Source organism: Saccostrea cucullata, unplaced genomic scaffold (genome assembly GCF_032062105.1).
Source record: "Saccostrea cucullata isolate Sc308-1 unplaced genomic scaffold, CSIRO_AGI_Scuc_v1 ctg851, whole genome shotgun sequence".
In the NCBI taxonomy this organism is placed as follows: domain Eukaryota; kingdom Metazoa; phylum Mollusca; class Bivalvia; order Ostreida; family Ostreidae; genus Saccostrea; species Saccostrea cuccullata.
In genome coordinates, this window is record NW_026924749.1 from 1 (window position 1) to 15,115 (window position 15,115).

Consider the following 15,115-nt stretch of genomic DNA (forward strand, 5'->3'; position numbering starts at 1 on the left):
AAAGAAAGAGGGGATTCAGTACTACTTTGTTCTGATTGCTCAATTCAAAAGTTGCTTGCAGGTCCAGCACAATCTCTTGATTAAGATATATAGCTTTAAAAAGCTATATAGCTTTATTAAGCTATTCAAAATAGCTTGATAAAGCTATTTATATGCAGTTTTTCACAAAAACGTTTTTGCAAGAAATAAACAAAAAGTCGCAAGTATTTTACAATTCATATATGTACTATGGACTATCAAAAATACAACCTAAATCATAGAAAGTTCTTACATTGCTGCTGTTGAATACTTTAAGCAAAATGTGAATTTCCATTGTTTGAGTAATTGTGTGTGTGGTGAGGCGTGAGTAAGTATGATTGCTTCTCATTGTGCTGAACTGATGCTAATAAATTATCCTGTCGGCCATAACTGGCCTCCTTTATAATTTCATCCAAGAAATAACTGCGTGGTCACTCATCAATAGTCCCAAAACTTTTAAAACTTTGAGTACAAAGTCCCTCAAGGAGACACAATTCGGTGAGTGATTTTTTACATGCATTGTATTCAGAAGAGAACAAAGTTTAAAATTTCCACTGCACCCAGGTGCGACTTTTTGCACATGTTGAAAAAATAACACATTTGAGAAAAAAAAACTGAGAAAATAGCTTAATCAAGCTATTCTGAATAGCTTAATAAAGCTATATAGCTAAATCAAGCTATATAGCTTAATCAAGAGATTGTGCCGGACCTGGCTTGATCAAGGTAAGCTACATCCTGGTTAGTCGGCGGTACCAACACTGTTCCCCATCTGCTTCATCCTTAATCAGTTAATTCAAATACATAGACACCTGATTTTTTAGTCAATAAATATTATAGGGAAAACGCGGATAGATCTGACGTTACCAACTCTCTCCATAACCTACCTTGCTCAATGCCTGCTTCAAAACTTGATCAACACCTGCCATCTCTGTAAATAGCTAAAACTGACCCAATAGTTTTTAAATTCGCATGTTTGGGAAATTGGTGTCTTTTAATGATGTTTCTTTCAGTAAATTTGACTCATTGTCATCGAAAAGGAAAATCTTGACAGATAATCCTGGTTAAAATCATGCTTGAAAATTCTAAGTAAATTGATATGAGCAGCAAACGTTCAGGAGACTACAATGTCGCGTAAATATTTCGACACGGATATAAATGGAATTTTGTTAAATCTAGTGGTGGATCTACGTTCTGTGAGTAACTAAGGAAAGCCGATACTAAAATAATATTTGGAAGGAAATGGGGCATTTTTTAAAAATGGAAAATAAAACAAATATTTTTTTGTATGTATTAAAGGTAAACAGGGCATATTGTTATTCTTTTTATTAAATTCGAGAGGGGTGGGGGGTGGGAGGTAGCAATGGTTAAAAGTCCATGCTTTTTTTAAGTTTATTTTGTTGGAAAATGTAATCAAGTGAAAGTTCAATATAGTTAACAAGAGGCCCATGGGCCACATCGCTCACCTGAGAAGCTTTGACCATTCTGTTCTTTACCAGATTTCCCCCTGGTAATACATATTGTGACCCCATCCTACCCCACTGATCATAATTTGGACAATTTAAAATCTACACTATCCCAGGAGTCTTCCATATAAGTTTCAGCTTTTCTGGCCCAGTGGTTCTTGAGAAGAATATTTTCAAAGATTTTTCCTGTATATTTCTATGTGAAACTTTGATTCCCCATTGTGGCCCCGCCCAACCCCCGAGGGTCATGAATTGTACAATTTAGAATCTACACTACCCCAGAATTCTTCCATATAAGTTTCAGCTTTTCCGGCCCAGTGGTTCTTCAGAAGAAGATTTTCAAAGATTTTTCCGGATATATTTCTATGTAAAAATTTGATTCCCCATTGTGGCCCCGCCCTACCCCTGGGGGCCATGATTTGTACAATTTAGAATCTACACTACCCCAGGATGTTTCCACATAAGTCTCAGCTTTTCTGGCCCAGTGGTTCTTGAAAAGAAGATTTTTTTTAAACGACCCCACCCTATTTTTGTCTTTTCTTGATTATCTCTTCTTGTGATGGGACTTCATTTTTACAATTTAAATTTCCCTTTACCCAAGGATGCTTTTTACCAAGTTTGGTCAAAATTGGCCCAGTGGTTCTTGGGAAGAAGTCGAAAATGTGAAAAGTTTATAGACGGACGACGGACAAAATATGATCAGAAAAGCTCACTTGAGCCGTCGGCTCAGGTGAGCTAAAAAGGAAATGCAGAATTTAAAATGAAGGTAACTTTTTAGGGCACTATAGTGGTACTAAATATCTATGGCTGGAACGCTTTCCTTCGAGGCTTGCGAGGTGCATGGCAGTCGTAGTATAAACACAACTAGTGCTAATTGTAACGGGAACCGTTACAGATGTTCCCCAAACGCTCCCCAACTCCCTTTTGGTGCCATACTCCCTGTAAGTTTCATTAAATAAGACAAACTCTGTGCATTTTTGCTTTTAACAACGTTTTCCCAAAAGGATACCAATTATATTCAAATTTTTGCGTTGCACCCCAGCGCATGTGAATGCATGTGAGTTATGACCATATCATCTTGTCTACACTATCTATATATTTTAATATACTATATATCAAAGCATTCCGTCCAAAAGTAATAAAAATCACTCATTCAAGAGTATTTTTAATTATACTCGTTCTAATGCACGCACGTGCGTGCACGTGCATGATGACCATACCTTCTTGTAGGAGTCCCTTACATCGATCTATGTTCTAAATCCCATCCGGTTCGGTAGAAAAACAAGGGAGTTATAGCCATTTCAAGTTTCAGCCAATCAGATCGCGGCACACATGTATGTGCGTGATTTCATGATTTTTTTTATACGATATTGTAGGTTATCCTAATGCATGACTATATTTTAAATTTCAAAGAATTTCGTTAAAAAACAAAGGATATATAGCCATTTAAAGTTTCAGCCAATCAGATTGCAGCACGCGCACATGCGCATGCTTTTATGAAAATTCTTTTATATCATGCTGTAGATCTTCATAATGTAGGACTATGTTCAAAATTTCAAAGGATTATGACAAGAAACAAGAAAGATATTGAGACTTTAGTTTCAGCCAATCAGAGCGAAGCGCACGTGCATGCGCGTGAGATCTTGCTATTTTGACCATGCTATCTTGTCTATACTTCTAATGTATCCTTACATTTTAAGTTTCAAAAAATTTCATCAAAAAATAGAAAAATCACGGCAATATCCATTATATTGGTCATTTCACGTGTTGCACGTGCACGCTCTTGCAAGCACGTGCACGCAAAATGACCTTGATTCCGCAAATCTACATAACATGTCTACTGACCCTAAAAAGGTTTTACCTACATCGGACGAACAGTTTACAAGATCACTCCCGGACAAAAAAGTACCCAGGAAGAAGAAGAAGAAGAAGAAGAAAAATAATAATAACTAGTGCTAATTGTAACGGGAACCGTTACAGATGTTCCCCAAACGCTCCCCAACTCCCTTTCGGTGCCATATTCCCTGTAAGCTTCATTAAATAACACAAACTCTATGGATTTGAGACTTTAACAACGTTTACCCAGAAATGTACCATGCTCATTCAAATTTTAGCATTGCATGTGTGGGCATGTGAATGCATGTACGTAATGACCATATCATCTTGTCTACACAATCTATATATTTTAATATACTAAATATTAAAATATTTAATCCAAGAGTATTAAAATTAAAAAAATTCGCCCATTCAAGTGTATTTTTGATTTTACCGATTTCACGTGCATGCACGTGCATACATGAGCATGGTGACCATACCTTCTTCTAGAAGTCCATTATATATATATCTATGTTCCAAATCCCATCTAGTTTGGTTGAAAACCAAGGGAGTTATAACTGTTTAAAGTTTCAGCCAATCAGATTGCAGCTCACGTACACGCACGTGTATGCATGTGCATGGTGACCATACCTTCTTGTAGAAGTTCATTTTATATATCTATGTTCCAAATCCCATCCTGTTTGGTTAAAAACCAAGGGAGTTATAGCTATTTAAAGTTTCAGCCAATCAGATTGCAGCGCACGTGCATGCACGTGTTTTCATGATAATTTCTATATATCATGTTGTAGGACATCCTAATGCATGACTATGTTCAAAATTTCAAAGGATTTCGTGAAAAAACAAGAAAGATATTGAGACTTTAGTTTCAGCCAATCAGAGCGAAGCGCACGTGCATGCGCGTGAGATCTTGCTTTTTTGATCATGTCATCTTGTCTACACTATTTATATATCCTTACATTATAAATTTCAAAAGATTTCATCAAAAAAAAGAAAAGTTACGGCTATATCCATTATAGTGGTCATTTCACATGTTGCACGTGCTCGCTCTTGCAAGCACGTGCGCGCAAAATGGCATGTTGACAATGTCATATTATCTACATTTATAATATGTCTTCATATTCTAAATATCAAAGCATTACATCAAAAAATGTAAAAGTTACGGCAATTTCAAGTATATTAGTCATTTCACGTGTTGCACGTGTGCGCTCTTGCAAGCACGTGCGCACAAAATGACCCTCGTTCCACAAATCTACATAACATGCATACTTATCCTAAAAAGGTTTCCCCTTAATCGGATGTGTACTTTACAAGATCATTCGCGGACAAAATTTTCCCAAGAAGAAAAATAATAATAACTAGTGCTAATTGTAACGGGAACCGTTACAGATGTTCCCCAAACGCTCCCCAACTCCTTTTGGTGCCATATTCCCTGTAAGCTTCATTAAATGACAAACTCTGTGCATTTTTGACTTTAACAACGTTTTCTCAGAAGGATACCAATTATATTCAAATTTTAGCATTGCACCCGTGCGCGTGTGCATGCATGTGCGTTATGATTATATCATCTTGTCTACACTATTTACATATCTTAATTTACAATATATTAAAGCATTCAGTCCAAAAGTATGAAAAATCACTCTTTCAAACGTTTTTTTCATTTCACTCGTTCCAAATGCACGCACGTGCGTGCACGTGCATGATGACCATACCTTCTTGTAGGAGTCCCTTATATCTATCTATATTCTAAATCCCATCCTGTTTGGTTGAAAAACAAGGGAGTTATAGCCATTTCAAGTTTAAGCCAATCAGATTGCAGCACACGTGCATGCGCGTGATTTTAATTTTTTTTTTCTACATCATATTGTAGTATATCCTAATGCATGACTATGTTTTAAATTTCAAAGCATTTCGTCAAAAAACAAAGGAGATATAGCCATTTAAAGTTTCAGCCAATCAGATTGCAGCACGCGGGCATGCGCATGCTTTCATGAACATTCTTATATATCACGCTGTAGACTTTCATAATGTAGGTCTATGTTCAAAATTTCAAAGGATTATGACAAGAAACAAGAAAGATTTTTAGACTTTAGTTTCAGCCAATCAGAGCGAAGCGCACGTGCATGCGCGTGAGATCTTACTTTTTTGACCATGTCATTTTGTCTATCCTTCTAATATATACTTATAATATGAATTTCAAAGCATTTCATCAATAATTTAAATAGTTACGTCTGTATCAATTATATTGGACATTTCTCGTGTTGCACGTGCGAGCTCTTGCAAGCACATGTGCATGCACATGCTTTCATGATAAATCTTATAATACAGGCTGTAGATCTCCCTAATGTATGACTATGTTCAAAATTTCAAATGATTTTATCAAAAAACAAAAAAGATATTGAGACTTTAGTTTCAGCCAATCAAAGCGAAGTGCACGTGCATGCGCGTGCGATCTTGCTATTTTGACCATGTCATCTTGTGCATACTACTAATATATCCTTACATTATAAGTTTCAAAACATTTCGTCACAAAATAGAAAAGTTACGGTTATATCCATTATATATTGGTCATTTTAAGTTTTGCACGTGCGCGCTCTTGCAAGCACGTGCGCGCAAAATGACCTTGATTCCGCAAATCTACATAACATGCCTACTTACCCTAAAAAGGTTTCACCTAAGTCGGATGTGTAGTTTACAAGATCACTCGCGGAAAAGATTTTCCCAGGAAGAAAAATAATAATAATAATAATAAGAACTAGTGCTAATTGTAACGGGAACCGTTACAGATGTTCCCCAAACGCTCCCCAACTCCCTTTCGGTGCCATATTCCCTGTAAACTTCATTAAATAAGACAAACTCTGTGCATTTTTGACTTTAACAACGTTTTCCCAGAGGGATACCAATTAATTTCAATTTATAGCATTGCACCCAAGCGCATGTGAATGCATGTGCGTTATGACCATATCATCTTGTCTACACTATTTATATATTTTAATATACTATATATTAAATCATTCAGCCAAAAAGTAATAAAAATCACTCATTCAATAGTATTTTTAAATATACTAGTTTCAAATGCACGCACGTGCATGCATGTGCATAATGATCATACCTTCTTGTAGGAGTCCCTTACATCTATCTATGTTCTAAATCCCATCCTGTTTGGTTGAAAAACAAGGGAGTTATAGCCATTTAAAGTTTCAGCCAATCAGATTGCAGCACACGTGCATGCGCGTGATTTCATGATTTTTTTTTTTACATCATTTTGTAGGATATCCTAATGCATGACTATATTTTAGATTTCAAAGAATTTCCTCAAAAAACAAAGGAGAAATAGCCATTTAAAGTTTCAGCCAATCAGATTGCAGCACACGTGCATGCGCGTGATTTCATGATTTTTTTTCTATATCATTTTGTAGGATATCCTAATGCATGACTATATTTTAAATTTCAAAGAATTTCGTCAAAAAACAAAAGAGATATTGCCATTTAAAGTTTCAGCCAATCAGCTTGCAGCACGCGCACATGCGCATGCTTTCATGAAAATTCTTATATATCATGCGGTAGATCTTCAAAATGTAGGACTATGTTCAAAATTTCAAAGGATTATGACAAGACACAAGAAAGTTATTGAGACTTTAGTTTCAGCCAATCAGAGGGAAGCGCACGTGCATGCGCGTGAGATCTTGCTATTTTGACCATACTATCTTGTCTATACTACTAATGTATCCTTACATTATGAGTTTCAAAAAATTTCATCAAAAAATAGAAAAGTTACGGCAATATCCATTATAGTGGTAATTTCACCTGTTGCACGTGCGCGCTCTTGCAAGCACGTGCGCGCAAAATGACCTTTGTTTGGCAACTCTACATAACATGCCTACTGACCCTAAAAAGGTTTCACATAAGTCGGATGTGTATTTAACAAGATCACTCGTGGACAAAATTTTCTCAGGAAGAAGAAAAATAATAATAAGAATAATAACTAGTGCTAATTGTAACGGGAACCGTTACAGATGTTCCCCAAACGCTCCCCAACTCCCTTTTGGTGCAATATTTTCTGTAAGCTTTATTAAATAAGACATCTGTGCATTTTTGACTTTAACAACGTTTTCCCAGAAGGATACCAATTATATTCAAATTTTAACATTGCACACGTGTGCATGTGAATGCACGTGCATAATGATCATATCATCTTGTCTACACTTTCTATATATCTAAATATACTATATATTAAAGCATTTAGTCCAAAAGTATTAAAAATCACTCATTCAAATGTATTTTTAATTTCACTCGTTCCAGATGCACGCACGTGCGTGCAAGTGCATGATGACCATGCCTTCTTGTAGGAGGCCCTTATATCTATCTATGTTCTAAATCTTATACTGTTTGGTTAAAAACCAAGGGAGTTATTGCCATTTCAAGTTTCAGCCAATCAGATTGCAGCACACGTGCATCCGCGGGATTACATGAAATTTTTCCTAAATCATATTGTAGGATATGCTAATTCATGACTATGTTTTAAATTTCAAAGCATTTCGTCAAAAAACAAAGGAGATATAGCCATTTAAGTTTCAGCCAATCAGATTGCAGCACACGTGCATGCGCGTGATTTCTTGAAATTTTTTGTATATCATATTGCAGGATATCCTAATGCATGACTATGTTTTAAATTTAAAAGCATTTCGTCGAAAAACAAAGAAGATATAGCCATTTAAAGTTTAAGCCAATCAGATTTAAGCGCACGTGCATGCACGTGTTTTCATGAAAATTTGTATATATCAAATTGTAGCATATCCTAAGGCATGACTATGTTTAAAATTTCAAAGCATTTCGTCGAAAAACATAAAAGATATTGAGATTTTTGTTTCAGCCAATCAGAGCGAAGTGCACGTGCATGCGCGTGAGTTCGTGCTAATTTGACATTGTAATATTATCTACACTATCAATATATCCCTATATAATGAGTTTTAAAACATTTCATTAAAAAATGTAAAAGATATAGCTATTTAAAGTATATCTGTCATTTCACTCATTTCACGCGCCCGCACGTGCAGGCGTATGCGCGCAAAATGACCTTCGTTCCGCACATCTACACAACACACCTATTAACCCTAAAAAGGTTTTAGCTCAGTTGGGTGAACAGTTTCTGAGAACACTTCCGGACCGGAAGTGACGTCAACAAAAAGAAAGCAATGAGCTAAGTTGTCTCCAGTGACTTTATAATTTCAATTTTGAGTCAAAACCTTCAAAATAAGCTTTTTTGGCTACTTCTGGTTTGACCAAAAGTGATGTGAATTGACAAAAAATTAAGTTTAATGCCTTCAGTGATATATGTTACCCAAAACCTTGTCAAGAATGACAAAAATATGCACTTTCTGATGACTTTCGGTTTGACCGGAAGCGACGTCACCAGACGCATTTTGACTAATTCAATAGATTAAGCTTGACATTTTGAACAACTTTGCTTCTTTGACGTATTACAAATTCAAATTTTTTTTTCAGATATTAAGGAAAAAATTTTGGTCCCTCTAAGTCCTTAATTATAGGGGCAAGCCCTTGATAGTTGACATCCTTTGAAAGATCGTGATATTCTTCACAACTTTTGTTCTTAATGTCTTTACAAAATATTAACATGAAAAAAGATATCGCAGAAAAGGTGTGAACATTTTCTAAATCCCCGATGGGATTTTTTACAAGCCATAGCGAGCGCCGACGTGCAGCACTTCCGGAAAAGAGAGAGGTGTGTGTCACATCAGCACATGTAGCTCTATCATCACTGAAAATATTATGTTTCTGTCTAAAAACATGTTTGAGAAAAATGCTGGTCAATGTGACCCTATGGAAATCACTAAATCACAGAAATCTACACTAAAGAATGCTCTGTGCCAAGTTTAACTTCACTTTGTCCAGTTGTTCTGAGAAGGAAATGAAATTCTGAAGAATTTAAGATAAAGATGATAATGGCTGAATTTTCAAAATTTTACTACAGCTTTAGCTCATATGAGCTAAACTGTAAACAGATTTTGTGCTTTGTTGACTTTGAAATGTGACTGGACATCTCTTTGATCTTGTGTTTGAAATAACATGTCCTTTGTTCTGAATCATGCACATTTGTTAATATGCCAAGATAGCAATGTTCCTTCAATTATACTGTAAAAATACACATATTAGATCTTATATATTGCCACTGAAGACAGACCTCTATCATCTTTACCATTAGAATTGGTATGTCTTCCCTTGGAAGCGGAAGACCTCAATACAGATGTAAACATGCAAGATCTGACAAATATTTAAAAGAACATTTATTCCAAATTAAAAATATTAGATTTTGCAACAAAATCTATTTATCTTGAAAAACTGAAAGCAATTGATATAATCATATTTTTGGATTTATGTCTGTTTCTCAAATCAAAATTTAAATATGATATATTTAAAATCATCTTCTTAAACTGAGACTTGATTCAGTTGATTGTTTCAATTTCATTATGCTGTTTATTCCTTGTCATCCCCCAACAGATGCTCTTCTGGCAAATCATGATCATGCTTGGCATCAAATTTCAGTACTCAGATGACAGTCACACCTATCAAAAGAAATTGATTTTTTTAGAAGTACAACTTATCAGATAAGATAAACCATCAAACTTAGTTATAAGATATTGTTATACCTTTAAAAATTTGTTCCAATACAAATCTATACGGAAAAAAGTCTAACATTTTTAATGTTTTGCTGAGCGGGCATAAAAAAATCGATGTTGGACTGCTCGGAGAGATGTTGGACTGCTTACGTCACAGAATGGGCGGAGCTTAATCTCATTTTCATTCTTTGGTTTTAAACAATGACAGATCTAATGTTACATTACGGAATATAGTACAAAATACATGTATGTCAAAAAATATATAATAAAATGAAAGGTATAACAAAATATTTATTGACAGAGTTCTCGGGCAAAATGCATTTTGTCGGACCCTCGAACCAAACTGTCTGCCTTCGGCCTAACGGCCTCGGGCAGACAGTTTGATTCTTTGGTCCGACAAAACGCATGTTGCCCTCGAACTCAGTCAATAAATGTATACTGTCACATTTCTGCATGTGTATTATTTGTAAAACTACTCTATAATCATTTATAAATTTAGGTTTACAGGCAGTCATTTGAGGATGTAATAAATAACATATTAGTTTTTCATGATTTCAAATAAAGGGTATGTACATAACTTGTTCATGTCAAAATTTATTAGGAATGGTAATGGTTAACAGTTGTTAACTGACTAATCAGTCAGAAAGATGGTATCTGGTTATGATTTTTTATGTGTCAGGATAAGGCCATTCATAAAGGTGTTACAGCACATTAGGAACAATGCACTAATGAAGTGACAAAACAGCATCGCATAAGAAATAATGAGCTAGCGCAAAGTAACAATGCTGCTGATCTAGCTCATTTAAAACACCATGCTTCTAAGTTTATGACAGCATGCTAATTGTTTAAGACACTTACATGCTAGCGTGAAGTAAAAATGTGCTATCACGCTTATGAGAATGGGCTAGTGTGCTTATGACAACACGGTGACAATGTACTTAGTGCGTTTGTAACAAAGTTTCAGCAGGCTGTTTACACTACGCCGTCAAGCTTACATATATTAAATAGATTGTGTAAAGTTGTATTAGGCCATTCCAAGTCTTTTCTCTGTTTAGCGTCCACCCATCTTTCAAAAACCTACCAATCTATTCGCAAAAAAAAACAACAACACAGAAGCCAAAACATAAAACACAGGATTAAAATGATTTTCAATGATTTGATCTAACTAAACTACTTTAATAGAAGAAATGTCTATTCTTAAGCAAAAACAAGGGAATAAATGCTTACAATACACCAAATATAACTTACTGTACAGAATTATTTGGAGAAATTGACAAATTCAACAATTTTGCCTAAATTAATCAATTTCAGGACTCTTGATGTTGTGTGTTTTTTCTAACATGGGGTGTCAAAAACCAAGGCGCACACGGACGCTAAACATAGAAAAAACTTGGAATGGCCTTAGCATAGCAGCATGTTGAGCATCAGCACAACTGCATGTTGTTCTAAGTTGCCTTAGCCTAACAGTGTTGAGAACACTGTGTTAGCACATTGTTCCTAACACACACTTTAACTAACAAATTGCCTTATCAGGACACCATTTAGTTTTCCATATATATTTTAAAAAGACTGGGAATAAAATTCAATTTTCGATAAGCTTCTTTTCATTATAAGTGTTTGCCTAAGCGTTTTTTACTATATAACCCAAATACATCATTGTCTGTTATGGTAGCCTAGTGGTAGGGCAATCGCTATGTATAATCATGAAGCTGGGCTTGATTTTAATTCACTGCATCAAACCTAAGACAAAAACATGTACGCAGTTATGTTCCCTAACCATGCACCCAACATTTGTAGTGAATTAGACCCTAAAAACCTCACAGTAGATGTTAGGATAATGACCCTGAGTTCCAAGTAAAGGTCCATATTGAAGCTATTCACCAGTATATATTAAATGAGTGAATGAGTGAGATTCTCATGATAACATTATCAATCAAAGTATCAATAAGAAGCTGATACTTACTGCTAAATGCTAGAGACAGGTTACTCCAAAGAGACTGTATAAACCAAGATTCTGTGTCACAGTAGGTGTGGGTGTTGGCACGAAAAGGATCCCTTACTTCTCAAAGGCAATAAGTGCTGAGTACAAGTCTATATTTGCAGCTTACTATCCCAAGTGGTGGCATCATAAAATGACTGAAAAATTTTCAATAGACTAATAAACAAACAAACCATTTCTGCAGCCTTATCACAAAAAAAAGCAAACTCTACTATTACATTTTTTTTTTTACAAATTTCTTTTGCAATTTAACTAAGAAACATACGTATAACATAATAAAATATTGATTTAATTAACTGAGCAATATTATATTGTGTGCAATTTTTTTGTCAATAAATTATACTAAATTTTTTTCTGCAGTAACTTTGGACCCACAGTGCTTTGCTTCTTTGAGCTACATTCAAGCTTTAAAGTGGTATTGTAGGCCAAACTTACACTACGACGTCATGTGACTTTAGAGTCTAGTGCCCTGTTCAGACGGAGAGTTTAATTCGCAGTAAATTATTGCGAAGTAAACTAAATTAAATGCAAATCAAACTAATGCGAATCAAACTGTGTTCACATGACAGCTAATTATAATGCAAAGTACCCAAATCGAATAAAAATTTTACTTTGACAGTCATGCAGGCTTCAGTTAGGCTTTTATGACATCATTTACAAATCATGTCACCTTAGGCATAAACAGATGTATTTGACATAATGTCACAGTGTCTGTTTTCACATTTTAGTGATTAACACTATATTTTCCTTAGTTTTTCACTCAAAAATAGCACAAGTACTTAAAGCTGACCACCAACATGTAGCATTTGACTTAATTTTGCCATTTCACATGCCTCAAAATTTAATTGGAATTAGCTTACCTTAGTCATGTTAGTGTTCACAAGGAGCTAATGCAAAGTAATTTAATGCGCAGTAAATTAATTCGAATTAAAATAATTTGAATTGAACTCAGTCCATGTGAACATGCATCGATGCACCAAATGTCTAGTGCGGTTTGACAAGCCTGATCTAAATTAAAAGTGAATAAGTATCTGCCCTTACCTACTCCTACAAGTAAGAGCCTCGGTTAACGTCCCTTCGCTCCTTATATACCTCGGACTCTTACATCCGAAGGCCATTTTCTAACGAGCTCGTTCCGCCTGAGATTTTGGGCGGAACGTATTATGCGTAAAATAAACTGTTAACAAGTAATTTTCAGGTACCTACGTGTTTGCATGGGGTATGAAAGCCACAAGAAATAATAAAATCCATTTTATTCAGTGTGCATTATTGTAAATTAATGAAAATTGTCATTATTCCAATATGTCACCAGAAGTACTTTCGATTTGACTTCACAATAATTTTGCGGATTGCTTGTCAGAAAACGAAAACGAAATTTTCGTTGCATTACACTAGTTTCGTTTCGTCAGATTTTCTTAATTCCATTTCTGAATTTTAAACAGACGACTTGTTTCAATTTCTGCTTCGATTTAAAAAATAATGGATTTATTGCTAATACGAGAGGTTAACAGTGTTTTATCGTAAGTTTTATCGTAAATATTGAGTATTTTATTATTTCGTACCATTCGTTAATATACAAAGCCTTATTTCTTAATAAAATAACTTATTTCCACTTGGGGTTTCAGCAGCGAGAATTTTTACAATGGATGCTAGAGGTTACGCGGCGCCAAGTCAAAAGTATCTCGCCGTGAACCTCTAGCATGCTGGAGTAGCCCTTACCATGCTTATCGTACCCTAACATCACACCCGTCAACATATTATTAGTTGAAAAACATTTTGTTTTGAACATGTTGAAAGCAAGTCTTGTTGAAATTACATGCTCACACATATTTAAATAAAATTTAAAGCTGTGGGGATTTTAAAAGGCTAACTGAGAGCGTCTGAACTGTAAAACAGTTAATATATATCGCTGTGTCTGTGTATTTCTAAAAATATCGACAGCTGATAAATGCTCTAAGCTGCCATAGTAATATAATGTAAATTTTAGGTAAACAAAAATCTTACCTTCGAATTCATTCCCATGGTCCACGCCAATCATAAATTAAAATGTAACCGTCAGCTCTTTAATCATTCGATACAATTATCACTGGGGAATCCGAAACAGAGTCAAAGTGTTCATCCTTGTTTATTACTGTGACAGTCGGAATTTCCTCGTAAACAATTCACACAAGAATATATAAATCGGATAATTTTGCTTAGAATAATGCTCCAGAGGATTGATAAAGTACTTTGAGCTGCAGATAAAATGTCCGTGCATGTTAGCATACGGCTTGTATGGTGAGAAAATCCTCAACTTCACTTTGTAAACATGATCAACATGTCATGTGTCCGATTCGCCGATTTCGATGGGACACACTGAAACCCGGATGTACTAAAGACCTGAAATTACCCGATGTTTTTATTTTAAATTAAATGATAATATTGAGTACTTAAAATGTCTTATTTTAAAGACCTTTGACTATGATGCATTATGTTATACAAGAATTCATTTGTTTGGAATATTACTGACAATTTTTAATCAGGTCAAATCAGGATTTTAGCATATCAAGTCTTTAGTACCTTCTCGTTTCCCACAATGCCGCGCGTTGTTTACACCTATACAAATGCAGAAAAAACCCATTTTGATTTCACCTTTTGTTGTGTACATACATCACATTTTAAATTACTTGCATAAAAAGAAAACAGAGAAACACCGAATCAACACTATATCTTACTGATGCATCAACTAAAACCAGGGACCTATGTTAGTATATAGGTCCCTGCTAAAACTGTGCGTTAGTGGCACAGTAAAGGCTTGGCTGGCTACAGTAGCTAGACAACTTGTCCATGTAAGGTTTCCCACATATTTGTTTTATAAAAAACAAATATAGTTTGGAGTTTGTTTATCTTTATACCAAATGACAGGGTTTTTCATCAATTCGAAATGATTTCAGATAAAATTTTTCATAGTATAACTGTTACCATTAAAAAATTAATATTTTTAGCTCTCAGAAAACAAAAAAAAAAAAAAAACGTTTATGATCTATTTACCCCTGGCCTAATTATAGGGGCCAGCCCCTTTTCCTTAATCTAATATGAAAGCTCTCATAATTACGCACAACTTTTGTTGTATATTTCTTGCCAAACTATTCTCGGTGCAAAAGTAATTACGCGTTTTGCATTGA

At 35.0% G+C, this 15,115-nt stretch overlaps 1 long non-coding RNA gene across 1 annotated transcript; it reads right to left on the reverse strand.

Moving 5' to 3' along the window:
- Positions 1-9,825: 9,825 nt before the first annotated feature.
- LOC134267232 (uncharacterized) lies at positions 9,826-14,224 on the reverse strand. The gene is made up of 3 exons (XR_009992119.1): positions 13,956-14,224; positions 11,916-12,088; positions 9,826-9,898 (listed from the first exon to the last, which is right to left on the reverse strand). It is a non-coding gene; the product is annotated as an uncharacterized LOC134267232 (long non-coding RNA).
- Positions 14,225-15,115: the final 891 nt, after the last annotated feature.